General features: G+C 48.9%; 1 protein-coding gene and 1 long non-coding RNA gene across 2 annotated transcripts in view; one reads left to right on the forward strand and one right to left on the reverse strand.

Moving 5' to 3' along the window:
- Positions 1–541: 541 nt before the first annotated feature.
- LOC121083364 lies at positions 542–11,169 on the reverse strand. Its single transcript, XR_005826326.1, has 2 exons — positions 3,580–11,169; positions 542–3,173 (listed from the first exon to the last, which is right to left on the reverse strand). It is a non-coding gene; the product is annotated as an uncharacterized LOC121083364 (long non-coding RNA).
- A 729-nt stretch (positions 11,170–11,898) lies between these two features.
- RAB30 (RAB30, member RAS oncogene family) overlaps positions 11,899–13,921 on the forward strand; it is a 45,497-nt gene continuing 43,474 nt past the window's right edge. Inside the window, exon 1 of the mRNA XM_040583289.1 lies at positions 11,899–12,530. The gene's annotated coding sequence lies outside the window, so the exon portion shown is untranslated. The remainder of the gene's footprint in view (positions 12,531–13,921) is intronic.

Raw genomic sequence — 13,921 nt, forward strand, 5'->3', positions numbered from 1 at the left:
CTGGGGCTGGTGCTCAATACATTTGATTTCTTGTAATTACTAACGATAAATGGAGGGTTAGGAAATAAAGGAAGCACTAAGGCCATCATGCTCAGCACCCAGCCCGTAAAGCACTGAAAGCAGTGTGTGAACATTGTACCCACCCGCCGGCAGCAGGGACCCCAAGTACAGTGGGCCAGCAGCTAGAGCAGCCTCTCCGATTTCAAAGCCAGCACAGATCAACACTTCTCTGATGTGCATTTTGCAGCTCCCTGTGGTATTTGGCTACACTGAAGACCTCAGAGGTGTGACCTGAGACAGAGGGACCGAGACCCTCCCCCGCTGTTAGCATTACAGGGTGGTGGGGGCTCTGCAGTTCCCTCGCTCCCCTTAGAGCTGCATCCAGCCCAGGTTTAAACTTACAGCCACATCCCCAGGAGAGTCTGTGACGGTGGCGAAGATACGAAGAGAAGGGTTTATGACTGCTAACACGGCCAGTGTTCTCTTTGCCGCTCCACAGGCAAAACACACAGGCTAGGAAACCACAGACCCCATCTAAGCGTTGACTGTATAAGCACGTGCATGCCCGAATTTTATTTAAAATAAAAGCCATACCTAACATTTGTGTTTTGAAAATCAGGGCTCCTTTTATGATTTCAGCTGTTTTCTAAAGAAATAATACAAAGCCACTTCATGTCTTGGACTTGGAAATGTGAACATACCCAACGATGCCACAAACCGGCTGTGGAAATGGAGGAGTCCTTGTAAGTCTTTCAAGGTTCAAGAAGTTACATTGTGTCTAGATAGCTTCCAATATCCTCTTTATTAATGCCGGAGAGGTACTTGGCTACATTTATGAGTGCATTAAAATGGAGAGAACCCTGGGAAGGTGTTTGATTCTCCTCTTTACCACGTTGTCAACTGCTTTTCCAAGGGATAATGGGTTTTAGACAGAATGCTGTAGGCATAACATTGTAAGAAGGGCTGGGTTTGCTCAGCCTCCTGACGAGTTTTTGCACTACCATATTTTAGTGGTGACTGGTTGGTTCCCAGCAGTACCGTGGTTCTGCATCTTTACTGGGTATCTGTGCAAAACGGCACTTCTGCCTTTGAGGCATTTCAGGCAGTTGGCTGTAGAGATCTACTTAGCCTCAGGTGTCACCCGTTTAAGAAATGGAAGGGGCTACTTTAAAAAATGCAAAGGTTAAAAATATGAAACTCAGCACATGGACAGCACTTTTCATCTACCTTTTAAGTGTTATTAGATCTCTTTCCACCCACACAGAGATTCAATGGGAACCAGATTTCATCCCAGAGGTAAGAGATGCTGAGGTAGCAGCAGCCAGATAGTCACACAGATGTCCTCCAGTGCAAAACATGGTCCTGAGCTATAAATTATTCGCCCACTGAATGTACCAGGAAAGGATCCAGGTCCTCTGAAGTTTGAACTCAGCAACTCTTGTGGTTTATGACCCATTTTAACATTTGTTATTCAAATATTCCTGACTTACCTGATGTGGATACATGCAGCTGTAATACACAACATGAAAGGAATGCCTACTAAGAAATGCCATTTATATGCCTTTGCATAAAAATGGCCGTATTTGTACAAAATGGAGAAAATTAATTGATTGTAAGTTACATGGAATATGCAGGGATTCTCAGGGCTGAAACATCTACTAAAAAAAAATAACGGAAATGGGTCAAACTGTTCTTCCCATCAACACATTCTTTGAAGGACCCTTGGAAACAGTGTAGAGCCACCTTCACACTGTGGGCTCATCAGGGCCTCCTTACTTGGCAGATCTCAAAACTCTAATGCAAGATTACCATGATAGAGTCATGGAAGAAGACCTGATGACAGTGCCACTAAAGAGAAGACCACGTCACATAAGGCTTTTTCAAATTTAGCAGAGGTCACACATGCCTCTACAAAAGTATTTCTCGGACCTTGCCCACACTAATATCCCCTTTGTTACAAACTACCTAAAGACCTGAAAAAGTTCATCTGATGGCATGCCAAGATGCACCCCGGCCTGCTGTATCTAAAGACTGCTTGTGCTAAAGGGCTGTATCAGAGCAGGTGTTTTCCAAAAAAAATGGCAATGAGTTTCAGGGAAAGGGACATAGAAGCCACGGGGACAGAGTGACAAAGGTAGAAGACAGCAGCTCTTGAGATGGATGGCCCCTGGCCTCCTCCACCCTAGGAGGACAGGTGCTGCTGTCCCACCACCCAGGGCAGGGGATGGATGGAGGTCAGCATCCCATCAGACCCCTGCACCAGCTCTGGGGCTGCTCGGCACATCCCAACAGACAAGAAGGAAAGGAGGGCTCTTTCCTCCAAGCTTTCATTTGTCTTCTTTATAATGATGGGATGCAATAGCCAGAATTTTGGAGCCACTGGAATCACCAGCTCCACACAGCTGAATAAACGGGGAATTATCCTAGGGCTACTCACACCTATCAGGGCATAACCTACAGACTGAACACGAGTGTGATGTGCTATGTTTGGGTGACAGAGAGATACTACAGAAAAGGGAAAAATCCAAAGTTTGGAAAACCTGTGTGTTGGCACAAAGCCTCCCTTAACACCTTTGTTTTAGCCAGAAACAAAATGGTGATGAAAAATAAATGCCAGTTGAGGGTGGTGGACTTGAGCAAAATAATGCCTTGCACTCCGTGCTATGTCACGGAGTGCTGAGCAGTAAATTCAGGGATGACTGGGGTAGCCATCCCTTGGCATCCCACAGAGGTGACCACTGCCTGGAGGCTGTGCACATAGCACAGGGAAAGCCCAGGACGCACGTATCCTTTGGCAGAAATAAGACGGGTAAATCGGCCATACCCAAGAGGCAGATCCATCCCCACCAGACAGCATGACTGAATATTACAGGGAAGCAGGCGTCTTCCAAACCCAGGATCTTGGCAGTCGTGAGCATTTCTATCTAAATTCACCTTCAGGTAATGGAGAGCGGACTATGGCGAAAGGCTGGGATGCCTGAGATACCGTGAAACCCATGTGAATGAGGCTGCAATGCCACTCAGAGTGAATGGCAGCAACATTATCCGTTCTGGAGAGCCACTGCACGTAAGTGTTGACAAACTTGTGAAAGAGCCCACACACACCTGCCTCCACGGCCAAGCATGTCACATGCCTCGGTACTCATGGCAAGGTTAATCCACGGCCAAATAACCTTCTCAAAGAGCAAAGTTTAAAAGACAGACATGATTAGGAACTTTAACAAAATGAGGGGATTCACACAAACCATATTTGTTGGGGACCAGGCTGCTGTGTTTGATCCACTCTTAAGAGGGAACAGCTACTCCATGCCAGCAATCTGTTGGCAACAAACAGCTCCTGTATTTTTCCATGATTCCCTGGCTTATTAATTTATAATTGTTACTTCATAAATTATTAACATACACAATATAGATGTATTTAAACAGACATTTTATATAGGTATATGCCTTACTTCTGGTATTCACATTTACATGACAAAAATATAAATTATTGTATAAATTAAATCTATTTAATAATTTAAAAGCAAGCAAATCTACTTATTCTCATTGGACCTACTAAAATAAACTCTCTTTCCTCACCTGTTTGCAGGAGGTAGCATCGGGACAGCGGTTGCTCCAGTCACAACTGACCCTGGAGACGAGAGGAGCTTTCAGTGGGCAGGGATCTGCAGGAGGCTACACAGACCTCACAAGCACGACTGCCCTCCGTCCCTGGTGAGACACAGCATCCCCCTCGGCTGCGCAACACCCTCCTGCCAATTCACGTGAGGATTCTATCTGCCTCTACTTCTCATTTGTTTTTTTCCAGAAAGATTAACAGCAGCAATAATCTAACTCTTAGGGGATGCAATTATTATTTTAGCCGACATCGGCTACAGCAGAGCAAGTACAGCCAAGCCACCGCATGTCACTCCGAAACACCTGCCACTACATCATCCTCATCAGAGGACAGCATTCACTGTTACCAGAACGAAGGCAGTAGATCATATTTGCATGGCAGGAGTTCACAGTAGAGAAGCTAACTTGGCTAGTATCAGGAGCACTGCCAAAATGTTGACACGGAAAACTGGGATCAGGATTTTATCTATCACGTGTGGAAGATTTTAGTACCTCAGTCTCGTTACTGTAGAACTGTTCTGCCATGAAATATAAAAGGGATATTTAGTTAAGTGTGCAGGGGTTACATGCAACTCCCTAAATGTAAGAAATTAGTTCCATCATAAGAAAACGTATTTGTACTCCGTTAAGAGTCAACCCCCCGCCCACATTTAGGGGAAAACTGCTCTGCATCTTACTCCAGCTCTCCTCTCCCACTGGGATTTGTTTGGACTACACCTAGCAATCACAGCGCTGCTTACAGACATCAGGGTTTCTTGAGCTGCCACTGCCTGGTCAGAGGGCTAGAGGCAGCAGAACATCTGGCTGGGTCATGAGCCCTAAAGCAGCAAAACATGATTAACAAGAGCATCCATGTGCACAAGCGACACTGCACTACTGCTGCTGTTCCTCCCCCACAAAATAAACTGCATCCTTATGCGCGTGACTTAATGAGACAGAAGCTTCAGCACCAAACCCGACTGCTGCTGTACACCTGGCCACTTCTTTTTAGTGCCATGTTGCAAATGCTCCAAACCAGCTCACTAACCTGATCCAGGTTTTAGAAAGCTGCAAACTACAAACCTCCTCTGTTTCTGCCCCGAGCCACAGAAAAGCATACACAGGGCAGGGAGTGTACAATAACACCCTGATTAAGACACTGATAGCTCACTGTGCCACTCCAGAGAGTTGTGCTGGCACAAAAGGTAATGGTGTAACATGGCACAGGAAAGAAAAGGTAAAAGGGTAACACCAAACTCCTTAAACAAGCAATGCCACCACAGCTTCTGCATCGTGCAGCTGTATTTTCTGAGAGCACAAAGCAGGGAGCTCAGGTAATACACTTCCTGGGAACACATACCCAGAAAGGCTCTGCTGGATACAAACCAACTTGGACATGCATCAACTCAGAACCCGAGGACAAGACTCTACTTTGAGCACGGTAGCTTAGTCAGCTTCACACCTCAACGCTAGCTTTGGAAAACCTCTCCTGCAGTGCAGCATGTCAGACCTATTAAGACATGAGAAATAATCCTTCTCACCTAGGCCTCACGTATGCAGAAGGGCAAGGTTCAGAAGAGATTCTGCGTCATGCAACTCAGTAGGTGAAGCAATCGGTCCTAGCATGTCCATTTTTAAATCTGCAACAGCAGAACGCTATCTTTGTCATAAAGCTGTGCAAAAGGGAAACCAAGGGCTGTAAGAGAGGCCACTGAATTTATTGTGAGGCAGCAGGCTTGTGTAAACCTGACCTATGCAGACTGGGGCCAAGACATAAAGGTTAGCTGCTCGCTGCTAGCCGTCCACTAAATTATATCCTTAGGACACTACATGTAAATAACTTGACAGAAGGGAGCAAGTGAAACCATGAGTGGAAACTTGGCCAGGAACCTGAGATACTTACTGTCATTCCCAGGTTTCCAGGAAGTGGTATTTGCAGAGAAACGGCAAAAAAACCAAACAAAAAATAATCAGGTGATGGAAAAGAGCCGACCAGAGATAATGCGCAGAAAGGCTCAAAGTTTGGGTAAACAGCAGAGTCCAAGGCAAGGAAGAGAACAAGCCCAGGGAATTCTGGCACAGGAGACACTATGAAATGAAGCTCGCCCTAGAGTTGTGTGCTTTTTCACAGTGCAGCGTTACTTACCTAAAAGGAAATGGTTTGCCTACAGTAAGGAATGTTCTGACTGCACTACTGTTTAGGTACTCACACTGCCAAAGATTGTATTCTAAGCTGAATCATATAGGAAGCAACATAAAGCTTTGTGCCACTGCATCCAAATAGCTGGAGACCCTGAGACCACTAGCATGCATGATCAGGGACTCCAGCATTACTGGTTTAGATAAAGGACCTTCTTAGAAAATAACGGTGTGTAATTTCACTCAAAATTCTGGTTGCTAGAATTAAATTTTTACTTCTGGTTACGGTTTTCACACTCTGTGTCCAGCACTTCTCCCCTACAAATCTCAGAAAAACGCAGAGAAGGAACGGAATCGGAAAATTGTTGTAAATCACGCTACTTTTTGTCACAGCACTCATCATTTCCCAAAATGTATTCTTTCCACCAAGATTTTTAGTGGGCTTTTACTTGCAGTAGAGTTTATGTGACCCTTCAAAAAAAGTCCTTGCTGCCTCCTTTTTTTTTTTTTGTAAAGGAGTAAAGCCTAGTCCCCATGCTTGAGGAGGTCAGCTCATGGACTACTTGTCTGGCAGACACACACACTGGCCGAACGGTATCAGTTACTAACTCAGGTTTACCACTACACAACAAAAATAGACCTTTCCAGGATGTGGCAACCGAGGTCCACACCTAGCGTAACCTCAGCACGATGCCCCCACCTGTCGTACGCACTACTACAGGGTTTTATCAAGTTTTGCGCTGAAGAGGGCAGTGCACACACAGAATACATCCCAGCTGGCCCTGCCCGAGTGTTTTCTTGTTCCACGTGGAAGCTCCCAAGCGTGCTGCCTGTATATATTAAAGCTACAACACAGGCAGCCAAAGGATTTACACTCAGCCTGGAGCCCATCCGAGTCATGTCTGTGTGCCAGTCTCCAGCGACCCAAGGGCGGGGAAGGCTTCTCTTCAGAGCAGTGCCGCGCTCAGCCAGGTAACTCCTGCAGGAGTTCAGTGGAGCAAGCACAGCTATTTTTAAATCTGGTAATATTCTTTGACAAAAAATGAAACTGTTTTGGTGGTTCTGAACTGCACAGTTGCATCTATGCCCTCAAGGGAAATGTGGTCTGCCTACAAACCTATGGTCTTCAGTAGTCACCTTAGGCCATCCCACCTTAAGAGATACATCCCTATGTAACTAAGAAAGAGCTGCAGAACATACTCAACTGGAGTCTCCTCTGCTTAAGCGGCATCCCCCCAGTGCTACAGTGCCTTCCCAAACGGGAGCTTCCCCACAGCTGGTCTCCTGTATGGGAACTACCTGCAGGTTTTCCAAGGCCCACTACAGTGCCCTGACTAGCACTTTTAACTCCCCTATTCTGATGATCTCCTGTACCTATAATAAAAGTAATTTCCTGTTTCAGTATTAGATGAGTTCTCATTTAAATTCAAGGGAGTTAGAAGTTGTGGAAGAAGTTTTCCTCTCTACTAAACCCAGTTCCTTCCAATACTGGTTGTTATGAACCCAGGGACTTGCAGTAGCCTGCACGCCCCTTCCTGTTGTGTAACTGCTGCCTCGATTCAGTCGAACACATTCATGCCACCTGAAGAGGTTCCTAACTGCTCTTGGAGGATTCTTCTTGTGCTGAAAGATAAAAAAAATAAAGACTTCATAATTAGTCACTAGAATTATTTTCTGAGAAGCTTTACAAACTTTTTTGGCTATGCAGGAAGATTAGGTTCTTCTAGAAATTGGTTTAACAGCTCCCACCTCACAATTTCCTTGAGAACACTTAAAAAGGCACAGAAGCCTTCCAACTCTTACCCGTTTTTCCAAACTCTCCTGTTGAAGAATGAAGTAGACAATACAACATATTTTTCTGTATTATCATTAAGATACTATGAAATAACAACATGATATAGAAGTACTTGCCTGTTCCACCCAGCTGAACTCACCTTTCACCTTGCAGCTCTGGCAAGTCCTTGGGAAATTGCTCCACGGGAGACACAAACAAAATACCTTTGTAGCGGTTTCTTCGGCCTCCAAAATCCGAGCAGTAATTTTGAGTGTTTATACCCTTTCCCCATAGGTTTTGAAGAAAGCAGTTCCTCTGCGACACTTTCAACTCTCCCTCCTCCAAGGGGACTGTGGACAACTTGTGACAAAAAAGTTTTATAGCTGGGATAACTAAGAAAATGGGAGTGAAAACCAAATCTTATGTACCAAGGCTAGCATAGATAGCATCAATCACCCTTAGAAACCATATCCCACTCCCTGTTTGAGTGCACGTGAAATTATTTTCATTTAGCTAATTTGCACACTAAGAATTATGTATGGATTGGCAATTTTCAAGAACTCAGACAACTCCAACATCCTGCCAGTTCATGCTGCACTGACATAGATGTTGACACTGTGACAGCAGAGTATCAGACACCTTAAAAATTATCTTGGCATGTAACATATTTGTACACTCTTAAAATTCAGGTAATTCTCATACAGACTGTAGAGCTGGTTTTGGTATACTATCCACTGAAGGCTCAATTTAGGGCACCCAAATCCTTTAAGTTTTCATTGAAACGTGTCAGAATGAAAGCTGAGATATGAGGCCAGGTTGCTACACATGAAATTACACCAAATATGTATTAAGCAATTTCTTCTTGAACAAAGGCATCACACATGCCTACTTAATTTCCACATCCCTCCTGCAGGGTCTTCCTACCACATCTCCTGGTCTTCAAGACACTAGGTGGTTGCTTACCTGAGTCCACAGCGACCAAAATCACTTCAGCAACAAGAGAACACAGTTTCTGTAGTGCAGCATGCCAACATAGTAGTCAAAGCATAGACAATGTATCAGCTTTCACAGCCTCGGGACCATATGGACACTGCAATTTTTATTAGCAGTATTAAACCAAAGTATACCCATGTATTTAAGAAATAACAAAGGCAGGCTTTCAATTCTGTGGTCACCTTATGTGTTTTCATATGAAATGCCCAGACACCACTTATTTCTGCAATAGGACTGTAAGCTTCTTGTGCATCTTGCATTTCAGACCCGTTGGGTCAGAAAAGACTTGGACATCAGCGCTTTCAGGTGCACAGAGTACCAAGTTTGAGACATGTAACATGAGTTTCATTATTATGATCTGTGACTAGTCATCATCAATTAGTAAGATCCACACACCGGCAACTATCAGATACTCCCAAACTGGTGAAAGTGAGCTATACATACACAGAAAACTATTTTACTTGTTTCTTGCATCAGGCATTCATTTGGGTAGATTGCAAAGCCAGCTCCTTTTTTCTACATTTCAATATGCAACTATTAGTTGAGACATCAGTGGTGTCTATAGCTTGAGAAAGAGAAATATGGTATAAACAATGAAATAAAATGATCTGTAAAGCAGGAGGCATCCTTGTCTCCTCCCAAGGGCAGTAGCACAGACACAAGGGGGAAGGGGAAGAAGAGAGGGAAATTAATGCAGGTGAAATGCGTTGTTTCTAAACCAGTTTAAATAACAAAGCATACTGTCATTAGATCAGCAGACTATCTTGGATGAAGGTTTCACATACATGTTTTCTGACAGCTGCAGAAAAGACAACCAAGCTCCCCCCTGCCAGCTATCTCACTGCAATACTTACCATCATTACTTGGGTTCAGCTGCACAGACAGAAGCTTAGGCTTAAAGCCTACAGTGGGCAACTGTTGTGACGTAAGTCATCACGCCACTGCCCCTTTTTTCCACCCACAGCACACCTGATCTAAAGGTATCTGTGTAGAGAAGTAGATAAGAAATAAAAGAGGCTGTACTTGCGATTCAGAATTCTTCAGATATATGCAACTATTACTGAAAGTTATAGCAACAGCAGAGGATTACGCTCCCTCCGCTCCTTTTCTTCAGTGATGAGTATGGCAAAACTGGCCACCCTGGAGGTGGGGAGAAGCATGTCCCCTCCCAGGACACTGGACATTTTACAGGAATGCAACTGGTTCAGATTCTTTAACTAGAGGGAGCTGGATTTAAAGAGATAGAAGAAAGGCACACAATGCTGTAGTATCAACAAACCTTGAAAGGCTGCAAGGTTCAAGTTAAGTAACTGCACCACAGAACATCTCATGACATCCTCCCTACACTGTTCCAAGTATATCCTGGGGCAAACAGACCACTGTATCTGTGTAGTTATTGCGAGATGATATCCTGAGCAAATGCACTGTACTTACCTCCAGGAGGAGCCAAAGTATTAAACAAAACTTGTAACTCCATTTTTCCTGAGCTATACTACTGCTGGACTTTTTTAACAAAGACTTCCAGTGAGCCTGTGAAACTCTTCACAACTCTTTTAAATGGAGTACCTTCTTGAAGTAATAAAGTACTTTATTTCACAGGAATCAGCTGTAACTAGAAACAGTGTTATTTCACAAACCATGCACAAGTGTCCTCACTTTCAGTTTTGAGCAACGATCTTTCACATGTTATTTCATGGAACTCAAGTTCTTTAAGACTAACAGGGATTTAATTAATCTTTCATATGGTGAACGGATCATTTCACATTCCTCAACACAGGGCCTAGCACATGCAGGGGTGATGTTCAGCACAGGAAAGTCTACAACCCATTGCTGAAAGTCTGGCCTAACTCCTACACGCCAGGCAGAAGGTATGCTGAAATTCTGACAGCACCCAGTCAGCTGGCTAAGCAATACCAACACTAGACAGCAAGCTCAGGTAAGAAAACAGGGAAGCAAATTAGCTTGGCTGCTCCCGTACCATGCTGAGAGGTCTTACACCACCTCATCCATTCTCTCAGCTTTTTCAAGGTTGATTTATGTCTCTATGGACACAGAATCATGGACTGGTTTGGGTTGGAAGTGACTTTAAAGATCATCTCGTTTCAACCACCCTGCCACTGGCAGGGACCTTCCACCAGCCCAGGCTGCTCCCAGCCCCGTCCAGCCTGGCCTTGAGCCCTGCCAGGGATGGGGCACCCACAGCTGCTCTGGGCAGCCTGGGCCAGTGTCTCACCACCCGCACAGTGAAGAATTGCTTCCCACTATCGATTCTAAATCTACCCTCTTTCAGACACGCAGGTAACAGCCCCCTGTGGGAAGGGGCAAAGCTGGACACACTAAGCCACGTACCTGCGACAGCAAAACACTGTCAGTACTGTTACCAGAAAGAAGCCACGACCCTTAAAAAAAATAACAAGAGCCCCCAGCCAGCACGCACAAGCTACCACCCTGTGTGTGACAAGGGCACGTCCCAGCCTGCTCCCTGCCGAGGCCTGCCCCACCAAGGCCAGGCCACGAGCCCAGCCCTGCTCTTTAACCCAGCCTGCATTCATCCCAGGCCGGGGCCCAACACCTCGGCAGCTACAGCCCCGCACCGGGCCCCTCTCCCCACAGGGCGCCAGGGGCACAACCCCGGGAGCCACGGAGCCCCCTCCCCCCCTCCCAAACCAGCGCCCCCCGGCCCCGCCACGCCCCGCAGCCCCCACAACCCGGCCCGCGGCCCCGTCCGAGCGCCCCCCAGCTCCTTCCACAGACCCACCTCAGCGGCCGCCGCTCCCGCGCCGCCGAGGCCCGCCCGCCTCAGGGCCCCGCCGCCAGGACCGCAGGGGCCCCGCTCCGGCCCGCAAGGGGGGGGGGGGCGAACCCCGGGAACGCACTCCCACCCCTCACCTCGCTCCCCCCACAGAGAGGCACTGCCCTTCCCAGAGCCGGCGGGCACCGAGGGACAGCCGGCCGCTGCGTAACGCCCTTCAGAGCCCTCCGCTACCCGCCGCATCCCCTCAACCGCCCCCCTCCTCTCTCGCTCCCTCGAACAAGCTCTTTCCACCCCCTAAACCAAAACCTGGCTCCCACCCTCCCCCTTTTCCGACATCTTAACCCGGTTCCCCGGCCGCTCCTCCTGAGTTACGAGCATCCCACGCCATCAACATGGCGGCTACCACCACCTCCTTCCCCGGCCCCCGCCCGCGCCCCACCGCGACCGCGCGGCGCGGGGCCTGTCGGGAAATCGAGTCCTCGCCCTGCGCGCTTTTGCGCAGCGCGTCCTTTGTTAAACTATAACCCCCAGAAGCACCGCTGCCGGCGGGCGCCAGCCAATGGGGAGGCGGCAGCGCGGCCGCTGGCCCCGCCCCGGCGGGCGAGAGGGGTGATGTCATTGCCCAGCGGGCGGCCGAGGGGGCGCGCCGCCGTTCATTGTGCTTCGCCGGTGCCGCCTCCCGCTGCCGCTGCCGGCCACGGCGGGGGGGGGAGCCCGCTCCTGCTCCCGTTCCGCTCCGGCCCCCTAGCATTGGCCCGGGGCGGCCCTGCTCCTGCACCAGCTTGGGGGGCTGCCCTGCAGCCGGGGGCGGCCCTGCGCCTATTCCTGAAGAGCGCTACCGTGCACCGAACCCTGCTGCACCCGTCCCGGGGGGGGGGGGTCTGTCCTGGCCCGAGGGTGGCTCAGCACCCGTTCCGAGTGGGCTGCGCTGCACGGGGAGGAGCGGCGGGGCTCGGCACCCATCCCTGAGCGTGGCTGCTTTGCGTCCGACCGCGCTGCACCCGTTCCGGGGAGCTGCCCCGCACCGGGTGGGCGGCCGGCACCCATCTCTGGAGGGAGGGGGCTGCCCTGCACCCATCCCTGGGGGGCTGCACCGCGCCGGGGGCGGCCCAGCACCTCCCCCCGGGTTTGCGGGGGCTGCACCCTACCCAGCCCCGCTATCCCCGTCGTGGGGCGGCCGGGGGCTGCCGGCTTTCTACCTTCGCCGGTGACCGGCTCCTGGTTCCCGCCTCGTTTCATGATCGTGGAGAGGGAGGAAAAATCCCAAACCAGGTGAGTTCTGCGCATCTCTTCTCGCTTCCTGTGGTTTTGCTCCCCTTTTTACCACCACCCCCCCCCCCCCCCCCCCCCCGCTTCCCGCCAATCCCCCCATCTCCCCGTGCGCTCCCCCGCGCCTGGCATTCCCCAGCGGGGAGAAGCGCTGCCGAGCAGGGCAGCGTCTCCTTTCCCTGGCATTGCTGAGCAAGGGGTTGGAGGGGAACCCCCCAAAACCCCTACGTCGGAGAAATACCGCGGCGAGGGGTCCCCCCCGGCCCCTGGGGTCCGGCGGGCAGGTGCGGCCGCGCTGTGCGTCCCGCTGCCGTCGGGAAACTCCCGCAACTTCGGGATGCTTCGGGCAGAGCCCCGTCCCGTTTGTCGTCCGCGGAAACAGCGGAAAAAATAAAATGGATTGTTAATCGCTGTCGTTAAGTGCTGCTGAGCTCCTGTGAGACCTGGGGTTCCTGGGGGGGGGGGGAGGGCGGGGAACACGACCATCTTTTAATAAGTCGAACAGGGAAAGTCTGTTTTGGGATGGTTTTGGGGATGCTGGTGAGCTGCGTCGTGCGGCTTCTGTGTTTTGATCCCCCCGTTCTTCCCCTCTTTCAGGGAAACGGGGGAGATTTGAATCAAACTGGCTTTCCATTCTGGCTATGTGCAGTGGGTCCAGGTTTCTTTTCCAAGTCATTTCATGAGTATGCATTGTCAGTTGTCGGCCGGACAGCCGGGTGGTTCATTTCAGCTTCCAAACTATCGCTCTGGTCTCTTTCCCTTTTATCGTAAATAAGAGAAGTGTGTATATTTTAAATTTTGTTAAAACTTTGTGGTCCGGCAGCACTTTATTTTAGTGTGGCTTCCTTACTTGTTTCCCTGTTCCTTGCTTTTTCTGAGGTGCAGTTCAGATCTTTACTTCAATGGTGATGTGATATTAATGCAAGATATTAGATATTTTTTTTCCTTAGTGCCTAACAGCAGAAGGTTTGATCCCCTTCTATAACTCCATTATCGCTGCAATCGCTCATGGACCCCAGATGTATAATCTGGTACTGGTGGTGGTGAAATGCGTGCACACAGAGTTCCTGCTCACCTCAAATCTGTCAGCATCTTTCAGTGCCCTTTAAAGTTAATCCACTCCAAAGCCCGGCTTGGAGGCTGTTCTGGGAGCAGGAAGAGAGTGTGCAGCTCGGCTGATATATATATTTTTTTTTCCTTTCCTTTCCCTCTGCTGCATATTTGCTTCTGCGCTTCTCTTGTGTAACTGGCACTGTATGTCCTCTGGCAGGCTCTCCCTGGAATCGCAGCACTGGGGGACGGGTGACATGAGTGCAGTGGGGACAATGAAACTCCCTGTTTGGTTTGATCAAAGTGTTTGTAAACACCAAGGCGGTGGTTGGGGTGTCCGAATG

The sequence above is a fragment of the Falco naumanni genome, chromosome 2 (assembly GCF_017639655.2).
Source record: "Falco naumanni isolate bFalNau1 chromosome 2, bFalNau1.pat, whole genome shotgun sequence".
Taxonomy (NCBI): domain Eukaryota; kingdom Metazoa; phylum Chordata; class Aves; order Falconiformes; family Falconidae; genus Falco; species Falco naumanni.